General features: G+C 43.8%; 1 protein-coding gene and 1 long non-coding RNA gene across 2 annotated transcripts in view; one reads left to right on the forward strand and one right to left on the reverse strand.

The window, feature by feature from the left end:
- LOC126086078 (uncharacterized) lies at positions 1 to 24181 on the forward strand. The gene is made up of 3 exons (XR_007519410.1): positions 1 to 211; positions 429 to 478; positions 23182 to 24181. It is a non-coding gene; the product is annotated as an uncharacterized LOC126086078 (long non-coding RNA).
- PARD6G (par-6 family cell polarity regulator gamma) overlaps positions 1 to 26031 on the reverse strand; it is a 75191-nt gene that overhangs the window by 4581 nt on the left and 44579 nt on the right. The window lies entirely within an intron of this gene.

The raw sequence follows: 26031 nt of genomic DNA on the forward strand, positions 1-26031 counted from the left end.
GCTATATAAATGGCTGAAATGCAGAGATTTTCAGAGGCCTCCTGGTTGAGAGAAAGATGCTGGCAGAGAGCAGGGCTTGCAGAGAAACAGAGCCATGTGGGAGCTGGATGGTCCTGAAGCTGCTACACTGGCTGTGAGCTGGGCCAGTTAGCAGTGGAGAGGCTGATGATGGAGAAGCCTGACTGCATAGAACCCTTATGGCAGAACACAGGTAAGAGATCTGAGTAAGCTGCTATATTGGCTATGAGCTGGGCCAGTTAGTGGCAGAGAGGCCAATGGCAAGAAGCCGAAGGTGGAGAGGGCTGCACAGCAGAGAAGGGAGCGATCTGGGAGAGAAAACAGCTGCTTAGCAGAGAAGCCATGCCTGCTGATCACTGGAGGGCTGTGTGCTTCTGACATTCATCCCAAGTTTTTCCTGTCATTTCCAGGTTGATCCTGATCTCAAGTTACAGTTTGTTCCTTAATAAACTGCATAACTGTGAGTATAGTCTGTTCTTTGTGGTTGTTGCAATGAATTATGGAACCCTGCAGAGAAGTAGAGAGTATCATGGGCGAGCAGCTGGTGTCAGAAATTATGGAGACGTGGGAAGGCAGCGATATATCTGACCTCTGCCTCATAGGAGCTGGCTTTGTGCTGATCCTGATTTTTATCCCTCATGAATTTAGACAATCCTTTACAATCATGCTTTACAGGTTGCAACCCAGTAAGGTAGCAGACCAGGGCATAACATGGAGAAAGCCTCTGCACCTCCTCTCAACTATGAATCCCAGCATGTGACTTTTTCAGACAAAAATTCCCAAGTGTCTTAAAAAAAAGTGTTCAAATGCCCCATTCCGAATATTCCAACTCTGGTTTCTAAGATAGCTTTTTATAATAACAAAAACTGTCACAGCTTCTTTGTAAGGCAATATTTAAAATTTTACATTTCCCACAAAGAAAACAGTTAAGGTAGTTACATGTTACGGCAAATACCCGCCCACCCTCTCTCTATATCCTGGTTCATATTTTTGCTAAATTCAAATAAAAATTTTTTTTCCCACTTGTCTTTCAACAGGGCGAGAAATAAAAGTCTGTCCCTATAAAACTGTGATAATTAAAAATTTCTATACTAACGATGATTCTAAGAAATATTTTCTTACAAAATACTCTCCTAATGTTACATGAATATTAGCACATCTGTGCCTGAAATGGGTTAAAGCTCTTCCACCCTCTCACAAAGCCTTGTTACCCAAGAGTAGGGCTGTGAATTCACAGAATCTGCCTCTCATGGCCTGTGTGCCGTTGTCCTTGACAGAAGAACTTTCTGACAGGACTTGAACAAAGGGAGGAAGAAGGCTTCAAACCGGTTCAAACCAGTTCAGTCATGGCTGACAAAGCAAAATAGGAACAGATCCAAATTAAAAAAAAAATTTGGGTGAATGAGAACGATAACCAGAACAAGAAAAACTACGAGTTGAAGCCCTGGAATGGGAGACTCAGAAGAGGCATGACGAGCCCTTTCAGGAGCCTGATAGAAGAGACTGAATTGTTGGCAGGACTGTGGAGAGTGACACACGTTCAAAGCTGCAAAGTGTCAGTCACCATCTTTGAGTGGGTCACTGTTGTTTCCAACTCTGCCAGTCAAGAGATCTGGTTGCTATGCAACGCACACACTGCCCTTGTTTTCTAAAAGGGAGATTTTCTAGCAGGGCTTCGACCTGTAATTTTTCCCATTCTGGTTATCATTCTGGTTCACCTATGTTTTAAAAATTCAGATCTGTTCCAGTTTTGCTTCATTGTCTGTGAATGAACCGGGAAGAACCCATTCGAAGCCCTGGGGAGGAAGACGTGAAGGTGGAAGGACGAGGGCAATCGCCTGCCACATGAGGAAGGGAGCCATGAGGGTGGGTGGGGTGGGGTGGTATGAGTGTGTAGGGAGGAAACGATGTGGGGGGGATGTGAAGTTGACAGGGTGGCATGTGAGAACAGGGGGCCATGTGGATGGGTGCATGAGGACGAGTGGCTGTGAGGACGGTGGGGGTGCTATAAGAATGGGGAGAGCCAGGAGGATGGGGGAAGCTGTGAGGACAAGGGCCATGAGGATGGGGGGAGCCCTGAGGACACACAGACCAAATGTGGTCCAGGAAGAGGCCAAGTGACGATTGCCACTTTGGGGGAAAGGTCCTTTTTCATTTTTCATCAGCCATCCAGATGAGGACCAGACATGCAAAAAGGCTCCATCTCCCAGCATAGCTGCGTGTCACAAGTGGAAAGTCCAGAGAGGCCAGCTCCCCTGGGGCCATCTGGAGTGACTGATGAAATCATGGAGGTCTCCAGGCCAGCGCCCACCCTTCCAGTGGCTGAGACTGTGCTTCCTCTTGGCAGGAAAGCCGGGCTGACTCTGGCATGAATTTGAAGCTGTGTCGCTGTGGGAAACAGCTTGATACCCTTGGCCTCGTCATCAAAGGGCCGCACCCACTACGTCGGGCAGAGAAAACCCGGAGCGATTTCAGACCATATTATCCTGAGACCTGCTGCTCCACCTGCCCACAGGGACAAACTATTTCTAAGCAAACTGGGAGCTCTACTGCTCAGGATGCCTGTGATGGGCCTGCAGGGAGGGTGGGGTGTCCTGTGGCCAGGGTCACTACTGTGGAAACAACTGGAAGCATTTAATGAATTCATATTGGCTAACACTGATCCTCTGGGAAAGAATTTCACCACAGTCATCAATATGGTGAGAAATTATGTAGTCATCTAAGAATCCCTCATGAAAAGGTTAAAAATATTTTGATTCTAACTGCAGATAAGCAGACTATTGTTTTCTTTGCAGGCAGCTGTGACAGGAATGTTCTGTCAAAAACATGAGTGGTGCCCAACATCCATTCCTGATAAAAACTCAATAAAATAGGAATAGAAGGGAAATTTTTCAACATAATAAAGGACATCTGGGTTTTTTTTTTTTATACAAAACCAACAGCCGACATCATTCTTAATGGAAAAAGGATGAAAATATTCCCCTTGAGAACAGGAACAAGACAAGGATGCCCTTTATCACCACTCCTATTTAACATTGTGCTGGAAATCCTAGCTACAGCAATAAGGCAAGAAAAAGAAATAAAGGGCATCCAAATTGGTAAGGAAAAAGTGAAACTGTCCCTGTTTGCAGATGATATGATACTATACTGAGTCAGAATTGACTCAACAGCAACGGGTTTTGTTTTGGTTTATGATACTATACAAAGAGAACCCAAAAGGCTCCACAAGAAAACTATTGGAATTAATAGAAAGATTCAGCAGAGTAGAAGAATACAAAATAAACATACACAAATCAGTTGGATTCCTATACACCAATAAAGAGAACTACAAAAAGGAAATCAGGAAAGCAATACCATTTATAATATCCCCTAAAAAAAAATTAAAATAATTAGGAATAAATCTAATCAGGAATGTAAAAAACATATAAAAAGAAAACTACAAAACACTCCTGCAAGAAACCAAAAGAGACCTACATAAATGGGAGAACATACCATGCTCATGGATGTACCATGCTCATGTAAACTAAACATTTTGAAAATGTCAATTCTTCCCAAAGCAATCTACCAATACAGTGCAATCCTGGTCCAAATACCAGTAGCATTCTTTAACAAGGTAGAAAAACTAATCATTAACTTTATATAGAAAGGGAAGAGTCCCCAGATAAGTACAGCACTATTGAAGATTAAAATAGGAGGACTCACACTACCTGACATTAGAACCTACTATACAGGTATGGTAGTCAAAACAGCCTGGTACTGGTACAGTGACAGACGCATCGACCAATGGAACAGAATTGAGAACCCAGATGTAAATCCATTCACTTACGGTCACCTGATCTTTGACAAAGGCCCAAAGTCCATTAAATAGGGAAAAGGCTGTCTTTTTAACAAATGGTGCTGGCAAAACTGGATGTCCATCTACAAAAAAATGAAACAGGACCCATACCTCACACTATATACAAAAACTAATTCAAAATGAATCAAAGACCTAAATATAAAACCAAAAAATATAAAAATCACAGAAGAAAAAATAGGATCAATGCTAGAGGCCCTAACACATGGCATAAACAGGATACAAACCATAACTAACAATACACAAATACCAGAAGATAAGGTAGATAACTGGGATCTTCTAAAAATTAAACAGTTATGCTCATCAAAAGACTTCACCAAAAGAATAAAAAGAGAACCCACAGACTGGGAAAAAAGACTCGGCTATGATAAATCCAACCAAAGTCTAATCTCTAAAATCTAGAGGAAAATCTAACACCTCCACAACAAAAAGACAAATAATCCAATTGAAAAATGGGCAAAGGATATGGACACTTCACCAAAGAAGACATTCAGGCAGCTAACAGACACACCAGGAAATGCTCTCAGTCACTAGCCATTAGAGAAATACAAATCAAAACTACAATGAGATACCATCTTACCCCAACACTACTGGCATGAATCAAAAAAACAGAAAATAACACATGTTGGAGAGGCTGTGGGGAGATTGGAACTCTTATGCACTGCTGGTGGGATTGCAAAATGGTACAGCCATTTTGGAAAACGATATGGTGCTTCCTTAAAAAGCCAGAAATACCATAAGATCCAGCAATCCCACTCCTAGGATTATATCCTAGAGAATTAAGAGCCATCACACAATAGACGTATGCACACCCATGTTTGTTGCAGCATTATTCACAATAGCAAAAAGATGGAAACAACCTACGTGCCCATCAACAGATGAATGGATAAACTACGGTACATACACACAATGGATACTATGCAATGAAAAAGAACAATGATGAATCTGGGAAGCATCTCACAGCATGGATGAATCTGGAGGGCATTATGCTGAGTGAAATCAGTCAATCACAAAAGAACAAATATTGTATGAGACCACTGTTATGAAAACTCATGAAAAGGTTTACACACAAAAAGGATCAATCTTTGATGGTTATGAGGGAGAGGAGGGGTGGGGAGGGAAAAACACTAATAAACAATAGGTAAGTGGTAACTTTGGTGAAGGATAAGACAGTATACAATACTTGGGACTTGACCAAGGCAAGGTCATGGAAGCTTCATACACACATCCAAACTCCCCGAGGAACTGAATTACTGGACGGAGGGCTGGGGACCATGGTCTTGGGGACCTCTAGCTCAATTGGCATAACATAGTTTATAAGGAAAATGTTCTACATCCTACTTTGGTGAGTAGTGTCTGGGTTCTTAAAAGCTTTTCAGTGGCAATCTAAGATACTCCACTGGTCCCATCCTGGTGCAAGGGAGAATGAAGAAAACCAAAGACACAGGCAATGGGTATCCAAAGGACTAATGGACCACAACTACTACAGCCTCCATCAGACTGAGTCCAGCACAACTATATGGTGCCCGACTACCACCACTGACTGCTCTGACACAGATCATAATAGAGGGTCCTGGACACAGCTGGAGAAAAGTGTAGAACAAAATTCTAATTCACAAAAAAACACCAGACTTACTGGTCTGAGAGTCTGCAGAAACCCCGAGAGTAGAGTCCCTGGATACCCCTTTTTTTTTTTTTTAAGTAATTTTTATTGTGCTTTAAGTGAAAGTTTACAAATCAAGTCAGTCTCTCACACAAAAACCCATATACACCTTGCTACACACTCCCAATTACACTTCCCCTACTGAGACAGCCTGCTCTCTACCTCCACTCTCTCTTTTCGTGTCCTTTTCGCCAGCTTCTAACCCCCTCCACCCTCTCATCTCCCCTCCAGGCAGGAGATGTCAACATAGTCTCAAGTGTCCACCTGATCCAAGAAGCTCACTCCTCCCCAGCATCCCTCTCCAACCCATTGTCCAGTCCATTCCATTCCATATCTGAAGAGTTGGCTTCGGGAATGGTTCCTGTCCTGGGCCAACAGAAGGTCTGGTGGCCATGACCACCGGGGTCCTTCCAGTCTCAGTCAGACCATTAAGTCTGGCCTTATGAGAATTTGGGGTCTGCATCCCACTGCTCTCCTGCTCCCACAGGGGTTCTCTGTTGTGTTCCCTGTCAGGGCAGTCATCGGTTGTAGCCGGGCACCATCTAGTTCTTCTGGTCTCAGGATGATGTAGTCACTGGTTCATGTGGACCTTTCTATCTCTTGGGCTTGTAATCACCTTGTGTCCTTGGTGTTCTTCATTCTCCTTTGATCCAGGTAGGTTGAGACCAATTGATGCATCTTAGATGGCTGCTTGCTAGCGTTTAAGACCCCAGACGCCACTCTTCAAAGTAGGAAGCAGAATGTTTTGTTAATAGATTTTATTATGCCAGTTGACTTAGATGTCCCCTGAAACCATGGTCCCCAGGCCCCCACCCCTGCTACGCTGGCCTTCAAAGCATTCAGTTTATTCAGGAAACTTCTTTGCTTTTGGTGTAGTCCAATTGTGCTGACCTTCCCTGTATTGTGTGCTGTCTTTCCCTTCACCTAAAGTAGTTCTTATCTACTATCTAATTAGTGAATACCCCTCGCCCACCTCCCCTCCCTTCCCCCCTCATAACCACAAAAGAATGTTTTCTTCTCAGTTTAAACTATTTCTCAAGTTCTTATAATAGTGGTCTTATACAATATTTGTCCTTTTGCAACTGACTAATTTCACTCAGCATAGTGCCCTCCAGGTTTCTCCATGTTATGAAATGTTTCACAGATTCCTCACCGTTCTGTATTGATGCATAGTATTCCATTGTGTGAATATGCCATAATTTATTTATCCATTCATCCATTGATGGGCACCTTGGTTGCTTCCATGTTTTTGGTATTGTAAACAGTGCTGCAGTAAACATGGGTGTCCATATATCTGTTTGCGTAAAGGCTCTTATTTCTCTAGAATGTATTCCAAGGAGTGCGATTGCTGGATCGTATGGTAGTTCCATTTCTAAGTTTTTTTTAGGTGTTATTACTTTTCATTTTTTTTCCCTTGGTCTGCATCTCAAGCGATGCCTTAGATGCCTAATTTTTCTTTCCTCTTACTCTTTTTTTTTTTTAATAACTTTTATTAAGCTTCAAGTGAACGTTTACAAATCCAATCAGTCTGTCACATATAAGTTTACATACATCTCACTCCCTACTCCCACTTGCTCTCCCCCTCTTGAGTCAGCCCTTTCAGTCTCTCCTTTCTTGACAATTTTGCCTGCTTCCCTCTCTCTCTATCCTCCCATCCCCCCTCCAGACAAGAGTTGCCAACACAATCTCAAGTGTCCACCTGATATAATTAGCTCACTCTTCATCAGCGTCTCTCTCCCACCCGCTGACCAGTCCCTTTCATTTCTGATGAGTTGTCTTCGGGGATGGTTCCTGTCCTGTGTCAACAGAAGGTCTGGGGAGCATGGCCACCGGGATTCCTCCAGTCTCAGTCAGACCCTTAAGTTTGGTCTTTTTATGAGAATTTCGGGTCTGTATCCCACTGATCTCCTGCTCCCTCAGGGGTCCTCTGCTGTGCTCCCTGTCAGGGCAGTCATCGATTGTGGCCGGGCACCAACTAGTTCTTCTGGTCTCAGGATGATGTAGGTCTCTGGTTCATGTGGCCCTTTCTGTCTCTTGGGCTCTTAGTTGTCGTGTGTCCTTGGTGTTCTTCATTTTCCTTTGCTCCAGGTGGGTTGAGACCAATTGCTGCATCTTAGATGGCCGCTTGTTAGCATTTAAGACCCCAGACGCCACATTTCAAAGTGGGATGCAGAATGATTTCATAATAGAATTATTTTGCCAATTGACTTAGAAGTCCCCACAAACCATGGTCCCCAGACCCCCGCGCTTGCTCCACTGACCTTTGAAGCATTCATTTTATCCCGGAAACTTCTTTGCTTTTGGTCCAGTCCAATTGAGCTGACCTTCCATGTATTGAGTGTTGTCTTTCCCTTCACCTAAAGCAGTTCTTATCTACTGATTAATCAATAAAAAACCCTCTCCCACCCACCCTCCCTCCCTCCCCCCCTCGTAACCACAAAAGTATGTGTTCTTCTCAGGTTTACTATTTCTCAAGATCTTATAATAGTGGTCTTATACAATATTTGTCCTTTTGCCTCTGACTAATTTCACTCAGCATAATGCCTTCCAGGTTCCTCCATGTTATGAAATGTTTCAGAGATTCGTCACTGTTCTTTATTGATGCGTAGTATTCCATTGTGTGAATATACCACAATTTATTTACCCATTCATCCGTTGACGGACACCTTGGTTGCTTCCAACTTTTTGCTATTGTAAACAGAGCTGCAATAAACATGGGTGTGCATATATCTGTTTGTATGAAGGCTCTTGTATCTCTAGGGTATATTCCTAGGAGTGGGATTTCTGGGTTGTATGGTAGTTCTATTTCTAACTGTTTAAGATAACGCCAGATAGATTTCCAAAGTGGTTGTACCATTTTACATTCCCCCCAGCAGTGTATGAGAGTTCCAATCTCTCCGCAGCCTCTCCAACATTTATTATTTTGTGTTTTTTGGATTAATGCCAGCCTTGCTGGAGTGAGATGGAATCTCATCGTAGTTTTAATTTGCATTTCTCTAATGGCTAATGATCGAGAGCATTTTCTCATGTATCTGTTGGCTGCCTGAATATCTTCTTTAGTGAAATGTGTGTTCATATCCTTTGCCTACTTCTTGATTGGGTTGTTTGTCTTTTTGTGGTTGAGTTTTGACAGAATCATGTAGATTTTAGAGATCAGGCGCTGGTCAGAGATGTCATAGCTGAAAATTCTTTCCCAATCTGTAGGTGGTCTTTTTACTCTTTTGGAGAAGTCTTTAGATGAGCATAGGTGTTTGATTTTTAGGAGCTCCCAGTTATCGGGTTTCTCTTCATCATTTTTGGTAATGTTTTGTATTCTGTTTATGCCTTGTATTAGGGCTCCTAGGGTTGTCCCAATTTTTTCTTCCATGATCTTTATCGTTTTAGTCTTTATGTTTAGGTCTTTGATCCACTTGGAGTTAGTTTTTGTGCATGGTGTGAGGTATGGGTCCTGTTTCATTTTTTTGCAAATGGATATCCAGTTATGCCAGCACCATTTGTTAAAAAGGCTATCTTTTCCCCAGTTAATTGACACTGGTCCTTTGTCAAATATCAGCTGCTCATACGTGGATGGATCTATGTCTGGGTTCTCAATTCTGTTCCATTGGTCTATGTGTCTGTTGTTGTACCAATACCAGGCTGTTTTGACTACTGTGGCTGTATAATAGGTTCTGAAGTCAGGTAAGGTGAGGCCTCCCACTTTCTTCTTCTTTTTCAGTAGTGCTTTGCTTATCCGGGGCTTCTTTCCCTTCCATATGAAATTGGTGATTTGTTTCTCTATCCCCTTAAAATATGACATTGGAATTTGGATCGGAAGTGCATTAAATGTATAGATGGCTTTTGGTAGAATAGACATTTTTACTATGTTAAGTCTTCCTATCCATGAGCAGGGTATGTTTTTCCACTTAAGCATGTCCTTTTGAATTTCTTGTAGTAGAGCTTTGTAGTTTTCTTTGTATAGGTCTTTTACATCCTTGGTAAGATTTATTCCTAAGTATCTTATCTTCTTGGGGGCTACTGTGAATGGTATTGATTTGGTTATTTCCTCTTCGGTGTTCTTTTTGTTGATGTAGAGGAATCCAAGTGATTTTTGTATGTTTATTTTATAACCTGAGACTCTGCCAAACTCTTCTATTAGTTTCAGTAGTTTTCTGGAGGATTCCTTAGGGTTTTCTGTGTATATAATCATGTCATCTGCAAATAGTGATAACTTTACTTCTTCCTTGCCAATCCGGATACCTTTTATTTCTTTGTCTAGCCTAATTGCTCTGGCGAAGACTTCCAACACGATGTTGAATAAGAGCGGTGATAAAGGGCATCCTTGTCTGGTTCCCGTTCTCAAGGGAAATGCTTTCAGGTTCTCTCCATTTAGAGTGATATTGGCTGTTGGCTTTGCATAGATGCCCTTTATTATGTTGAGGAATTTTCCTTCAATTCCTATTTTGGTAAGAGTTTTTATCATGAATGGGTGTTGGACTTTGTCAAATGCCTTTTCTGCATCAATTGATAAGATCATGTGGTTTTTGTCTTTTCTTTTATTTATGTGATGGATTACATTAATGGTTTTTCTGATATTAAACCAGCCTTGCATACCTGGTATAAATCCCAGTTGATCAGGGTGAATTATTTTTTTGATGTGTTGTTGGATTCTATTGGCTAGAATTTTGTTGAGGATTTTTGCATCTATGTTCATGAGGGATATAGGTCTATAATTTTCTTTTTTTGTAATGTCTTTACCTGGTTTTGGTATCAGGGAGATGGTAGCTTCATAGAATGAGTTGGGTAGTATTCCGTCATTTTCTATGCTTTGGAATACCTTTAGTAGTAGTGGTGTTAACTCTTCTCTGAAAGTTTGGTAGAACTCTACAGTGAAGCCGTCCGGGCCAGGGCTTTTTTTTGTTGGAAGTTTTTTGATTACCGTTTCAATCTCTTTTTTTGTTATGGGTCTATTTAGTTGTTCTACTTCTGAATGTGTTAGTTTAGGTAGGTAGTGTTTTTCCAGGAATTCATCCATTTCTTCTAGGTTTTCAAATTTGTTAGAGTACAATTTTTCATAATAATCTGAAATGATTCTTTTAATTTCATTTGGTTCTGTTGTGATGTGGTCCTTCTCATTTCTTATTCGGGTTATTTGTTTCCTTTCCTGTATTTCTTTAGTCAGTCTAGCCAATGGTTTATCAATTTTGTTAATTTTTTCAAAGAACCAGCTTTTGGCTTTGTTAATTCTTTCAATTGTTTTTCTGTTCTCTAATTCATTTAGTTCAGCTCTAATTTTTATTATTTGTTTTCTTCTGGTGCCTGATGGATTCTTTTGTTGCTCAGTTTCTATTTGTTCAAGTTGTAGGGACAGTTCTCTGATTTTGGCTCTTTCTTCTTTTCATATGTGTGCATTTATTGATATAAATTGGCCTCTGAGCACTGCTTTTGCTGTGTCCCAGAGGTTTTGATAGGAAGTATTTTCATTCTCGTTGCTTTCTATGAATTTGCTTATTCCCTCCTTGATGTCTTCTATAACCCAGTCTTTTTTCAGGAGGGTATTGTTCATTTTCCAAGTATTTGATTTCTTTTCCCTCGTTCTTCTGTTATTGATCTCTAGTTTTATTGCCTTGTGGTCTGAGAAGATGCTTTGTAATATTTCGATGTTTTGGACTCTGCAAAGGTTTGTTTTATGACCTAATATGTGGTCTATTCTAGAGAATGTTCCATGTGCGCTAGAAAAAAAAGTATATTTTGCAGCAGTTGGGTGGAGAGTTCTGTATAAGTCAATGAGGTCAAGTTGGTTGATTGTTGTAATTAGATCTTCCGTGTCTCTGTTGAGCTTCTTACTGGATGTCCTGTCCTTCTCCGAAAGTGGTGTGTTGAAGTCTCCTACTATAATTGTGGAGGCATCTATCTCGCTTTTCAATTGTGTTAAAATTTGATTTATGTATCTTGCAGCCCTGTCATTGGGTGCATAAATATTTAATATGGTTATGTCTTCCTGATCAATTGTCCCTTTTATCATTATATAGTGTCCTTCTTTATCCTTTGTGGTGGATTTAAGTCTAAAGTCTATTTTGTCAGAAATTAATATTGCTACTCCTTTTTTGCTTATTGTTTGGTTGATATACATTTTTCCATCCTTTGAGTTTTAGTTTGTTTGTGTCTCTAAGTCTAAGGTGTGTCTCTTGTAGGCAGCATATAGATGGATCGTGTTTCTTTATCCAGTCTGTGACTCTCTGTCTCTTTATTGGTGCATTTAGTCCATTCACATTCAGGGTAATTATAGATAAATAAGTTTTTAGTGCTGTCATTTTGATGCCTTTTTATGTGTGTTGTTGACAATTTCATTTTTCCACATACTTTTTTGTGCTGAGGCGTTTTTCTTAGTAAATTGTGAGATCCTCATTTTCATAGTGCTTGACTTTATGTTAGTTGAGTCGTTACGTTTTTCTTGGTTTTTATCTTGAGTTATAGAGTTGTTATACCTTTTTGTGGTTACCTTATTATTTACCCCTATTTTTCTAAGTAAAAACCTAACTTGTATTGTTCTATATCGCCTTGTATCACTCTCCATCTGGCAGTTCAATGCCTCCTGTATTTAGTCCCTCTTTTTGATAATTGTGATCTTTTACCTATTGACTTCCATGATTCTCTGTTATGTGTATTTTTTTTTTTTAATTAATCTTAATTGTTTGTTTTTGTGATTTCCCTATTTGAGTTGATATCAGGATGTTCTGTTTTGTGACCTTGTGTTGTGCTGATATCTGATATTATTGGTTCTCTGACCAAACAATATCCTTTAGTATTTCTTGTAGCTTTGGTTTGGTTTTTGCAAATTCTCTAAACTTGTCTTTGTCTGTAAATATCTTAATTTCGCCTTCATATTTCAGAGAGAGTTTTGCTGGATATATGATCCTTGGCTGGCAGTTTTTCTCCTTCAGTGTTCTGTATATGTCGTCCCATTCCCTTCTTGCCTGCATGGTTTCTGCTGAGTAGTCAGAACATATTCTTATTGATTCTCCCTTGAAGGAAACCTTTCTTTTCTCCCTGGCTGCTTTTAAAATTTTCTGTTTATCTTTGGTTTTGGTGAGTTTGATGATAATATGTCTTGGTGTTTTTCTTTTTGTATCAATCTTAAATGGGGTTCGATGAGCATCGTGGATAGATATCCTTTCGTCTTTCATGACGTCAGGGAAGTTTTCTGTCAGGAGTTCTTCAACTATTTTCTCTGTGTTTTCTGTCCCCCCTCCCTGTTCTGGGACTCCAATCACCCGCAGGTTATCCTTCTTGATAGAGTCCCACATAATTCTTAGAGTTTCTTCATTTTTTTAAATTCTTTTATCTGATTTTTTTTCAGCTATGTTGGTGTTGATTCCCTGGTCCTCCAGATGTCCCAGTCTGCATTCTAATTGCTCGAGTCTGCCCCTCTGACTTCCTAGTGCGTTGTCTAATTCTGTTATTTTATTGTTAATCTTTTGGATTTCTACATGTTGTCTCTCTATGGATTCTTGCAACTTATTAATTTTTCCAGTATGTTCTTGAATAATCTTTTTGAGTTCAACAGTTTTATCAGTGTGTTCCTTGGCTTTTTCTGCAGTTATCCTAATTTCATTTGTGATATCATTAAGCATTCTGTAAATTAGTTTTTTATATTCTGTATCTGATAATTCCAAGATTGTATCTTCATTTGGGAAAGATTTTGATTCTTTTGTTTGGGGGGTTGGAGAAGCTGTCACGGTCTGCTTCTTTAAGTGGTTTGATATGGATTGTTGTCTCCGAGCCATCACTGGGAAACTAGTTTTTCCAGAAAATCCACTAAAAAAAAAAATGCAGTCAGATCCCTATCAGAGTTCTCCCTCTGGCTCAGGCTATTCAGATGTTAATGAAGCCACCTGCGTCCAGTCCAAATCCCTGCGGGACGGTTGCCCGGTTCGGACGCTGCTCTTTCTGCTCCAAGACCAGTCACTGCCTCCCGGGGACTTCTCCTACCGGCTGCGTCCCACGCCACCCGTGGAACCGGCTGATCCCCCTCCCGGGGTTAGTTCAGAGGGGTGGAGCAGCTCTCTGTGCTTGTGCCGTACCTGACTGATACGCTGGCTCCAGGCTCTGGAAACAATCGCTGCTTCCCCGTATTAGTTCGTTCTCCGTCTCTAAATCTGTGTTTGTTGTTCAGGGTTCGTAGATTGTTATGTATGTGATCGATTCACTTGTTTTTCCGTGTCTTTGTTGTAAGAGGGATCCGAGGTAGCGTCTGCCTAGTCCGCCAGCTTGGCTCCGCCTCTATTTCTAACTTTTTAAGGAAGCGCCAAATCGATCTCCAAAGTGGCTGTACCATTTGACATTCCCAACAGCAGTGTAGAAGTGTTCCAATCTCTCCACAGCCTCTCCAACATTTATTATTTTGTGTTTTTTGGATTAATGCCAGCCTTGCTGGAGTGAGATGAAATCTCATTGTAGTTTTGATCTGCATTTCTCTAATGGCTAATGATCGTGAACATTTCCTCATATATCTGTTAGCTACCTGAATGTCTTCTTTAGTGAAGTGTCTATTCATATCTTTTGCCCATTTTTTAATTGCGTTATTTGTCTTTTTGCAGTTGAGTTTTTGCAGTATCATGTAGATTTTAGAGATCAGGCGCTGATCAGAAATGTCATGGCTAAAAACTTTTTCCCAGTCTGTAGGTAGTCTTTTTACTCTTTTGGTGAAGTCTTTGGATAAGCATAAGTGTTCGATTTTTAGGAGCCCTGGATACCCTTTTAGCTCAGTATTGAAATCACTCTTGTGGTTCACCGTTCAGTCAAAGATTAGACAGGCCCATAAAACAAAACAAGACTAAATAGGCACACCAATCCAGGGACAAGGATGAGAAGGCAGGAGGGGACAAGAAAGCTGATAATGGGGAACTCAATGTCATGAAAGGGAGAGTGTTGACATGTCGTGGGTGTGGCAACCAACGTCACAAAAAAAATGTGTATTAATTGTCTAATGAGAAACTAATTTGCTCTGTAAAACCTTCATCTAAAGCACAATAAAAATAAATTAAAATGTATTTAATATGGCATTGATACAAAAAAAATATGGGTGGTACAAATAGTTAATGCATTTGGCTGCTAACCAAGAAGTTGGAGGTTCAAGTCCACCCAGAGGCACCTTGGAAGAAAGGCCTATTGATCTAAAAGATCATCCACTGAGAACTCTGTGGAGTACAATTCTACTCTGGCACACATGGGGTTGCCGTGAATCGGAATTAACTCGACAGCAGCTGGTGGTGATGATGACAAGAACATTATGATAAAAATAAAACCTGCTTAAGGCAGTGACCCAATCTACTCACCACTGTGTCTCAAACATGTACTGACTTAGAAGCATGCCACCTAACACTGCATTCCTCATATCCTTTGTCCCCGAGAACCAACCAGAACAAGCTCCTAACCGTCCCAGTCTGTGGTGGAAACTGCCATCATCAGGAGTACTCAAGTGCCCCAAGATAGAGGAGGGAGGGGGCAAGAAATGGAAAAGGTGCTCTCCAATTAATGCATCCTTCTGTCCCACGGAGGCAGCCTCTGAAACACCAGCGCAGGCCTGGGCACACAGAAAACAAATTTCAAAATGGCAGACTTAAGTTCTTCCTTATCAGTAATTGCTTTAAATGTGAATAGATTGAACTCGCCAATCAAAAGTTGGAGATTGGCAGAATGGGTACGAAAACACGATCCAACTGTATCCCGTTTACAAAAGACACTTTGGATCCAAAGATACTGGTAGGTTGAAGGTGAAAGGATGGGAAAGAAAAAAAAATTCCATGCAAACAGTAGTCAAAAGAGCAACGGTGGCTATATTAATATCAGACAAAATATACTTTAAGTCAAAACTTAGAGCAGACAAAGAAGGACATTATATAATGATAAAAGGATCGATTCATCAAGAAGATATAATAATTATAAATAGACCTAACAACAGAGCCCCAAAATACATGAAACAAATATTGACAGAATTGTAACGAGAAATAGACAGCTCTACAATAATTGTTGGAGACTTCAATACAACACTTTCAGTAATGGACAGAACATTTAAATGGATCAAGAAGGAAACAGAGAATTTGAACAATACTGTAAATGAACTAGACCTGACAGATATATGTAGAACACTACACCCAACAACAGCAGGATACACATTCTTCCCCAATGCACATGGATCATCCTCCAGGACAGAAAATATGATAAGTCACAAAACAAGTAGTAATACATTTAAACAGGTTGAAATCATACAAAGCATCTTGTACAAATACGATGAAATAAAACTAGAAATCAATCACAGAAGGAAATTTCGGAAATTCACAAATCTGTAGAAATACACTGCTAAATAACCAATGTGTTACAGAAGCAATCACGAGGGAAATTAGAAAATGCTTTGAAAGGAATGAAAACAAAAACATACCAAAATTTATTGGATATAGCAAAGTAGTACTTGGAGGGAAATTTATAGCTGTAAAACCCATATTAAAAAAGAAGAAAGATCTCAAAACAACAGCCCAACTTTACACTTTGAGGAACTATAAAAAGGAGAGTAAACTAAACCCAAAGCTAGCAGAAGGAAAGAAACAATAAAGATTAGAGCAGAGACAGCATCTACAGATTCAGTGCAATCCCTATCAAAATTCCAACTGCCTTTTTTTTTTTTTTTGGCCAAAGTGGAAAGGTTGATCTTCAAATTTACATGGAACTGCAAGGGGCCCTAAAGTGACAAAACAATCTTGAAAAAGAAGAACAAAGGAGAAGGACTCATACTTCCCAATTTCAAAACACAGAGCTACAGTAATCAAAACATGTGGTACTGGTGTAAGAATAGGTATATATTGTTGTTAGGTGCCGTTGAGTCGATTCGGACTCATAGTGACCCTATGTACAACAACACAAAGCGCTGGTCTTTTTGCCATCCTCACAATCATTGTTACGCTTGAGCCCATTGTTGCAGCCACTGTGTCAATCCATCTCGTCGAGGGTCTTCCTTTTTTTTTTTTTTCACTGAGCCTCTATTTTACCAAGCATCATGTTCTTCTCCAAGGACTGGTCCCTCCTAATAACACGTCCAAAGTATGTGAGACGAAGTCTCTCCATCCTCGCTTCCAAGGAGCACTCTGGCTGTATTTCTTCCAAGAGAGACTTGCTCGTTCTTCTGGCAGTTCACAGTATATTCAATATTTTTCTATAACACCTTAATTCAAAGGCATCAATTCTTTCTTTGATCTTCCTTATTCATTACTCCGCTTTCGCATGCATATGAGCCGATTGAAAATACTATGGCTTGGGTCAGGTACATCTTGGTCCTCAAAGTGACATCTTTGCTTTTAACACTTTAAAGAAGTCTCTTGCAGCAGATTTGCCCAACGCAACGTGCCGTTTGATTTCCTAACTGCTGCTTCCATGGGTGTGGATCGTGGATCCAAGTAAAATGAAATCCTTGACAACATTAATCTTTTCCCATATATCATGATGTTGCTTATTGGTCCAGTTGTGAGGATTTTTGTTTTCTTTCTGTTGAGGTATAATCCATAGTGAAGGCTGTATCATACACACTTTGTACATCCCACATTCCAATTATTAATGGATGCTTGCAGCTGTTTCTTCTCATTTGGAGTTGTGCCACATCAGCAAATGAAGGTCATAAGAGCGTGACCCCATCCACGTCATTAAGGTTGACTTTACTTTGAGCAGGTAACTTTGTCCCATTCTGAGTGCCTTCCAACCTGAGTGGCTTATCTGACACTGTATCAGACAACGTTTCACTGCTATTGATAAGGTTTTCACTGGTCCATTTTTTTAGAAGTAGATTGCCAGGTCCTTCTTCCTAGTCTGTCCTAGTCTGGAAGCTCCACTGTCCACCATGAATGATCCTGCTGGTATTTGAAATACCGGTGGTATAGCTTCCAGCATCGCAGTAACATGCAAGCCAGCACAGCAGGACAAACAGACAGATGAGTGGTGGATACGGTGCATACACAGAACGAACTATTCCCTTAGGATGTCGGAACATGTTCTTTAATGGTTAAAACATAACAGAGCCAGCAAGAAGAAATATTGCTCCTAACTAATTGTAGGTTCCCTCATGGGCCGCCCTTCTCAGCCCGGATGGGGTCAGCCCAGTCAGCTCACCCAGGCGCTCGAGACCTAGGTGCAGGCGTGGGTGTCAGCACGTTCAGTGTCTTGGGCATGGAGGGGTGGAAGGGGAGAGCACGCACTGTGGGCTTGGCAAGCATGTGAGGTGTGACCCCAGGCCAGTCACTCGCTCATTCCACAGATCCGCCCACAGTAGTGACCAAACAAACAAAACTTCTGCTTCAGGGAGCCTGCATCTGGCGTGGGAGGCAGAAATTCCAGTGGAAGTGCCACAGGGATCTCAGGGTGTGTGGGGGTGCTACGAAGGGTGGCATTCCAGCCCCCACGGGTGACGGGCAGTGCAGTCTTTGGAGAAGAATCCGCCAGTCTTGGCAGTGCCAAGAAACTGAAAATCCCAATATCAGTGTTTCAATACATGCAGCTGGTACAACCGGAAAAGTATTTTCCCTTTTTAATAACTGGCAGTCGTGGGAAATCAGGGAGGAAGGGGGTCTACGGGAGGGGAGATAAAAACAGCATGCTGCTCTGGAGAGCCAGACGCCGCCCTCTCATCCTGCCTGAATCAGTCACCAGCCACAGAGCTTGCAGCCCCCAGATCCACTGCCTCCTTCTCCCACACTGGAGACCCCGCTTAGAACCCTTCACTCAGCCCTCAGGATAGAGATCCAGTCTGAATAAGACCTCCTCGGGTCTCAGCCCTCTGGCCTCTGCCCTCGTGTGCTGCTTCTCTGCCCAGAGCACCAACCCCCCAATCTTAGGAGATGCCCTTTCTTTGTCAGACTTTCCTGGACACCCCCTTGTTTCTGCCCCCCCCACACAGAAAGGGCTGGGGCTTTGGGCTCTGATCACAGAACCCATCTTGACTTGGACAAGAAACTACCCGAGATCTTGGCTCACCTTTGAGTCCCAGGCCGAGCTTGGTACCAGGTACACAGCAGATGCTCACACGTGACTGGACTGGCAGGAACTGAGTGGGTTCTGACTTAAGAAAGGCTTTCTGGGGTCCTCAACAGCAGAGGTGCTGAGCGGTCAGAATGCCAGCGCTCTGCCCTCTGTGTCAGCAGCAGATAAGAGTGACTTAGTCTAAGTGCTCCAGGCGTTGGGTTAGATGCTCCGAGAGGCTGAGACACTTCAAGAGAGCAGCTCAGACTCAGAGGAGCCCCCAGAACACTCTGTGGTCCTGGCCCGCTGGAGGGGCTCAGATGCTGGCCTGTTCTGAGACTCGGTGGCCCATCGTGCCCCAAAAGGAGGGTATGCAGAACCACAGATGCATCCCCCGACACACTGCCAGCCTGGCTAAGGCATCTCCTCTGGGGACCGTTGTTCCAGAGCCCACAGCCCGCCCTGCTTAGCACCTCTGGAAACACGAAGTCCTCCCCTGGACCCCTACTTTCTTTCCCTTCCTTGAAACCCTATTTCCTTTTTACTGATAGTCTAGATTTCCCACACTGAATTGTCTCATCCACCCAGCCTAAATTCTCTCCCTACTAGAAAGTCCTTCAACTTAAAGTCTGCTGGCAAAGTCACCCTCAGACTGTGCCACCTGCCATCAGTATTACCCGAGCTCTCTGAAGCAGGTTTGACTGGCAGGGAGACCGGAGGTGCCAGGCACAGGGCTTGGGCCACACGGGAGACAGAGGATAGGCGCCCCCTCTTGTCATTCAGCCTGAGCAAAGCCTCCCAGAACATTCCAGAAACATTATTCTGAGCAAAGCTGGACCCCAGAGGACACAGATCCTTCCCCTCTCCAGTTGTGAGGTGACAACCCGGGGTGCTTGCTCACACATCTTGGTGGGGACAGACAGGAGGAATCCAGGGTCGAAGGTTAGGCCACTTTTGAGGACTGAGCCCAGCCTCCACGCTGTATGCCCCTTCCCTCCTGAGATGCCCTGCCCCCTATCTTCTCCCCTCTCTGCAGGCCCCACTGTACTTCACTCCCTCAGCTCTGTGGTCTAGCTGGGCGGGGTCACACCGATTGCTCAATGAGGGAGGGGCACCTGGACCAGCGATGGCACTGAGCTTGGGGACGTGACCACAGCCCACTCTCACCCAACACATGCCAGCAGGCGCTCCAACTCACAGCAAGTGTCAGGAGTCCCACCCACGCCAGACCGAGTGCTCAGTGTACCGCCGCACCATTTGTCCCCTACTTAGCGGCCTCAGGAGCCATGTCTCAACCAGGAATGCGGTGCCTGTGACTAGCACAGCCAGTCTCGGGTCTGGTCATGGCCCAGGTGGCTCAAAGCCTACTTGAGGTGGGGGGCGCAGGAGGAGTGCCAGCCTGGGAGATCCCGCTTGCCTTCCCCTGCCCAGACGCTGGGCACCCGGGTCCCTCCTCGCCTGTTGTGCCTAACAGCTCCAACGATGCCAGCCACAGGGATACAGGTGCCAAGGGGGACTGGGTACTGCACTGTGCTGGGGCCCCACACCCGCTCGCTCCAGGTTCCCTAGACGGCTCAGTCCGGGAACCTCTCTGTGATCGAGAATTTCTCTTCCCACTTGAGGGCACCAGGCTGCAGCATCCGACCCCTCATCAGCTGCTCTCCTGGGAGAATGAACTGTTGGGCCTATACCTCATCAATCCCTCCTCAGAAGCCCTACCCCTTCTTCTCCTGCCTACCCCATCCTTGACCCCTGTACCCTGCCTCCAAAATCCATGCTCTCTGACTCTGGCTTACCGTGTCCCTCTTTCTAAACCAGCCTCTTTATGTAAAGTGAGAGAAAAGGCCTCTTTCCCTTCCAGGATCATGGGAAGGACTAAGTCCAAAAACCAAACCCATTGCCATGGAGTCAGTTCGTACTCATAGTGACCCTAAAGGACAGCGTAGAACTGCCCCAGAGGGTTTCTAAGGCTGTAATCTTTACATAGGTTTCCCATCGGAAGCAGACTGGCACATCTTTCTCCCGAGGTGCAACTGATGGGTTCAAACCTCTGAACTTTCAGTTCGCAGCTGTCTCCAAGCACTTAACCAGTTCAGCCAGGGCTTCTGAGGACTTAATAGCAAATTTCAAAGTGTTCTGAAGAGAAGTAGTGAGAACTTACTAACCAGCCAAATGATTCTAGGACCAGAAGATGGGTCCATGACTTTGACCATCTGGGAAAATCCCAGGGCCAAACAGTGGGGTCAGTGGGGCATTTGGCCTTAAGAGCTTGCAAGCAAAGCAAAATGGCTATTGGCTTAATAGCCGCCCCCCCCAACCAAAAAAAAGGAAGGAAGATAAGAGAGAAGATATCTCTCATTCCCTGCACTGAAGTCAGAATGACAGATACAGGAAGGCCAGAAACAGCCACACAGGGGACTTTAACTCCCTATCAACACAGTCAAGTTAAAGCACCTCTTCCAGTCTCAGCTTGTCCAAGAATAGTTAAGACCAAATACCTTCCCTCCCATAATTAAACAAACATGCAGACACAGACAAAAAATATTCCAGAAGAATTACACCAGTTGATTAAAAAACAAGTCAGAACACAATTTTATTCTTAAAGACCGGAACCGTGAACGTGTTTTTAGGTCACCCCCCTCCCATGTTGAAAACAAAATTTGTCACATTTTAAGAAGAAATACAAAGACTCACCGGCAGTTTTATCTTTCCCGCCAAACTCAGCGTGGAAAGCTTAAGACCTTGCTTTATCCCTGACTCTCTAGTCCGTAAGAGCTCAAACCACATTAATGAAAGTTCTAACATCTCCAAGTTACAATGCCCCTCTACGTGTCACAGTGCCCCCCTCCCCAACATCATCGCCCCCCCACCCTGCGTCACCGTGCCCCCGTGTTACAGTAGAGCAGCCCTAATCCCACTAGGGGCCACTTCTTCAGGGGTGGCAGCGGGGGACGTGTGTGAATCCCCTCTCCACTACCAGTAACAACGGGCGCACTCAGGGCTCTCGGGGTCTGACCAAGACAAGGCCCTTCTCCATGACTGGGACAAAAAGCCGGAGCCTCGAGATGTTGGGCACCATGTGCTCCGAGAAGGGTCGGGGCCCTTGTGTCTGCCCCGTGGCCCGAGGCCCCATCAGGAGGGCTTCAGGGTCAAAAGGGAGGTTGTAAAGAGCACTTTTCAGAACTGACCAAATGTGGCAGAAAACACAGGATAAGCCGCAGTGCCAAGTCTGTTGGGGTCTCTTGGCTGTGACAAGCTCAGACAATTAGGGATTCATGTTTGGTAGCACCAGCCAGGCCCCCTCCACATGAAACCTCTCCCACAGCCCGCTCTGACCGGTCGCAACCCAGTCCTGCACCTGCGGACACAGCGCCACAGGGCAGAGCTTCACCCAGAACTGGGAGGGCGCGACCTCAGGCCTGCGTGGCATATCCCCCTTGCCCTCTCCAGCTGACTTTCTGGGAAGGGGCTGGACTGTGGCTGCGTGGGGTGCGGCGTTGCACCGGACATGGCAGGACACGTGGGGTGTTTGCCAGGGCGCTCCATCGACTCCCAACACCGGCATCAGCCCCTCCACCACCTGTGAGAGGGACATTCAACATGTGTCCTGGGAAAGTTAAAGTTCTTTTGCCGATTAGGAGGCATCGCAGAACCCACTGGGGGCACAAGAGACACCTGTGCTCCTGACCCCTCCAAGACCGGCTCTCCTCCTCCGGCTCAGTTTAAGGCAGCCTGGCCGTCCATGTGAGTGTGAACTTGCTAGCTCAGGCCTGAGCAGAATATTTCTGAGGAACTCGGCTATGACCAGCAAGATACACCTGGTGCCAACTCACCCACCTCCCACTGTCTCGAGTTCTTGGGTGCCAAGGACAGTTACCTGAGCATCTTGTATGTGCTGAATTCATGGAAGGAACACAGAAGTAATGTGGGCACTGATTCCCTGCCAGAAAACAGCAAGTAGGCTGGAAATGGGCAGGATGGAAGGAGGGACCCTTCAGACTTAGCCAGGGAGGGGCATCAGGCCCTTGATCTTCAAAAAAGAGGAATCAGGAGGCAGATCCCAGGCCTCTGGAGGCCACCTTCCAGAGGGGAGGGGTAGGGTCCCTGCATAGTCTGCTCATAGGCTTGCCAGGGAGCTGTTGGAAAGATCCCAGACTCAGACCTAGGGAAAGAGGAACACCAAGCAAGAGAGAACAGGGCAGGGCACGCACTTCAGGGGGGTGGGGGCAGTAAGGACAGGTCCTGGGACGGCCACTGTTTGGGGAAACTTCAATTCATAAACTCTGGGCTGAGCCCAGGACTCTAGGCCGGTTCTCTCATAACGCGCTTTAGAACATCCCTTGGATGTCCTGACAGTTGCCAAAAACGACTTGTCTTCATTATGACTTCCTCCTGACCTTAGTGGGTGGGCAGGCCGTGGGAGGGGCACGCACCTTCCGGCCAGGCCATGCCTGGACCAGGATCTGCTTCTTGGGGGGAACCATGGGGTCTCACAGCTGCAGCAGACTCTCGCTGTTGATCACTGTGTCTGCCCCACTTCCAGCTCAGGGTGACACCCTCTGGGGGTGGCAGAAGGCTTGCCTGAGAGCAAGTGAAAATGATGGAATTCCTGAATCCACTCTTCTTTTTTGTAAATTTTATATTAAAAATTTTTGTTCTTTATTGTTAGGTGCCATCAAGTTGGTTCCAACTCACAGCAACACTATGTACAACTGAATGAAACACTGCCTGGTCCTGCATCATCCTCACGATCATTGTTATGCTGGAGCCCACTGCTGCAACCACTGTACCAACCCATCTCATCAAGGTTCTTCCTCTTTTTTTGTTGAGCCTTTACATGATGTCCTTCTCCAGGGACTGATGCCTCCTGATAACATGTCCAAAGTATGTGAGACAAAGTCTCATCATCGTTGCTTCTAAAGAGCATTCTGGCTATATTTCTTCCCAGACAGATTTCTTCATTCTTCTGGCAGTCAATGGTATATTCAATATTCTTCACCAACACCACAATTTAAAGGCATCAATTCTTCTTCGGTCTTCCTTATTCACTGTCCAGCTTTCATATGCATATGAAGTGACTGAAAACACCATGGCTTGAGTGAGGTGCACCTTAGTCTTCAAGGTGGCATCTTTACTTCTTAACACTTCAAAGAGGTCTTTTGCAGCAGATTTGCCCAATGCAATGCATCGTTTGATTTCTTGACTGTTGCTTCCACAGGTGTTGATTGTGGATCCAAGTAAAATGAAATCCTTGACAAGTTCAATCTTTTCTCCATTTTTCATGATGTTGCTTACTGGTCCAGTTGTGAGCATTTTTGTTTTCTTTATGTTGTTCCGTAATCCATACCGAAGGCTGTGTCTTCGATCTTCATCAGTAAGTGCTTCAAGTCCTCTTCATTTTCTGCAAGCAAGGTTATGTCATCTGCATGCTTTAGGTTGCTAATGAGTCTTCCTCCAATCCTGATGCCCATTCTTCTTCATATAGTCCAGCTTCTCGGATTATTTGCTCAGCAGACAGACTAAGTAAGTATGGTGAAAGGATACAACCATGACACACACCTTTCCTGACTTTAAACAACAAAGTATCCCCTTGTTCTGTTTGAGCAATTGTCTTTTGATCTATGTACAGGTTCCTCATGAGCACAACTAAGTGTTCTGGAATTCCCATTCTTCACAATGTTATCCATAATTTGTTATGATGCACACAGCCAAATGTCTTTGCATAGTCATTAAAACACAGGTAAACATCTTTTTGGTATTCTCTGCTTTCAGCCAAGATCCATCTGACATCAGCAGTGATTTCCCTCCTTCCAAGTCCTCTTCTGAATCCAGCTTGAATTTCTGGCAGTTTCCTGTCGATGTACTGCTGCAACTGCTTTTGAATGGTCCTCAAGAAAATTCTACTTGTGTGTGATATTAATGATGTTGTTCGATAACTTCCGCATTCCGTTAGATCACCTTTCTATGGAATAGGCACAAATATGGATCTCTTCCAGTCGGTTGGCCAGGTAGCTGTCTTCCAGTTTTCTTGGCATAGATGAGTGAGCATTTCCAGCGCTGCCTCTGTTTGCTGAAACATCTCAGTTGGCATTCTCTCAATTCCTGAAGCCTCGTTTTTTAATTGAGTTGTAATAATTTACTTGCTACCCATCTCACACTGGATTTTGAACACTGTCCAGTATGCATTTTATATAACTGTGTCTCTCATTCCTGAAACACAGGTTTCTGGTCTAGATGGAAAGGGGCAACAATTCAGGTAAAGGACGGCTCTGTGCGGGAGGCTGCAGGGGGGATTTGTGGGCTCGGTGTTTATAAATACCATACTAAATATGACTGTACATACTATAGTTGTATTATTACATATAGATGTATGTAAACTCTAATGTAATATATAGATTATATATGTGTAACATACACAAATGTGAAAGTAGGAAGGACACAAGTGTGCTCATCCCGACCTGCAGAGGTTGAAAGGAGAGAGAAGTGGCTCTGACTCAGCTGTCTAAAGAAAGGCAGGATGGAAAGGAAGAGCCAACAACACATGTGCTTTCTCAAGAATTTATTTTTGGAGACAAACTCATTAGTAAGATCACTAGTCCTTGACCCCGTTCCTCATTTCACTTTAAAACACATTCCTTCAAAATAAACTCTCTTTAAAGTGAGCTTTCAGAGAGGCTGGGAACTGAGGTTGTGCTTAACCATGAGTTTTCTTTTGACAAAAGAAAAAACACAAAGTACTTGTTTTCATGTAAGGAGTAACTTTTAAAAAACATTTTATTTCCACTAATGTGGGGAAAAAAAGGAAGCCTTGGGCGGGTAACTCCTAACCTGAGTTAGGACCCAGAAGGCGACAGTGAGACAAATGAAGCGAAGCTCACCATACACGTGCTCCAGCCAGCCCCTTACCCCCACCCCCACCTCCACAGAAGGTCAAGGATAAGGAAACAGTCCCAATCCTGATGGGGGTCGGGGGCGCGCTGGGGGGGGACTGGAAAGGAATTAGCAGAATTTAAACTCTCCTAATTCCCTTCCGGTCCCCGCCCCCCCACACTGAAGGTCAAGGGCAAGGAAACAGTCCCAATCCTGATGGGGGTGGGGAGGACTGGAAAGGAATTAGCAGAAGAGACTTTTAATTTTCACTGGAAGCATTTAAAAAACATCTTGTTTTGGGTCCAGTTCTCTATTATACCCCCTCTATTTTTTTTTTTTTTTATTAAAAACAACATAGGCCAAGTCATCATATTCACTGTATTAAAAAAATGGAGGAAAAAATTGAACAAACAAACCTAAGCTACCACCGTCAACATTTTGGTTTATCTTCTTCCAACAGACTAGAATAGTCTCAGGAACAAGAACTATTGCAAGGCCCATAGCCTCCTCCAACTTGGCCGCCTCTTGCTGTTGCCCCTCCTGAGCCCTCTGGTGGGTGGGCTGTCCCGGGGTGCTGAACTTGAGAGGAGTAGGTAGACGTGGCCTGAAAGCATCACCTTTCTAGTAGGTCTCTCTACCCTCCCAGAGA

Source organism: Elephas maximus, chromosome 11, assembly GCF_024166365.1.
Source record: "Elephas maximus indicus isolate mEleMax1 chromosome 11, mEleMax1 primary haplotype, whole genome shotgun sequence".
Classification (NCBI taxonomy): domain Eukaryota; kingdom Metazoa; phylum Chordata; class Mammalia; order Proboscidea; family Elephantidae; genus Elephas; species Elephas maximus.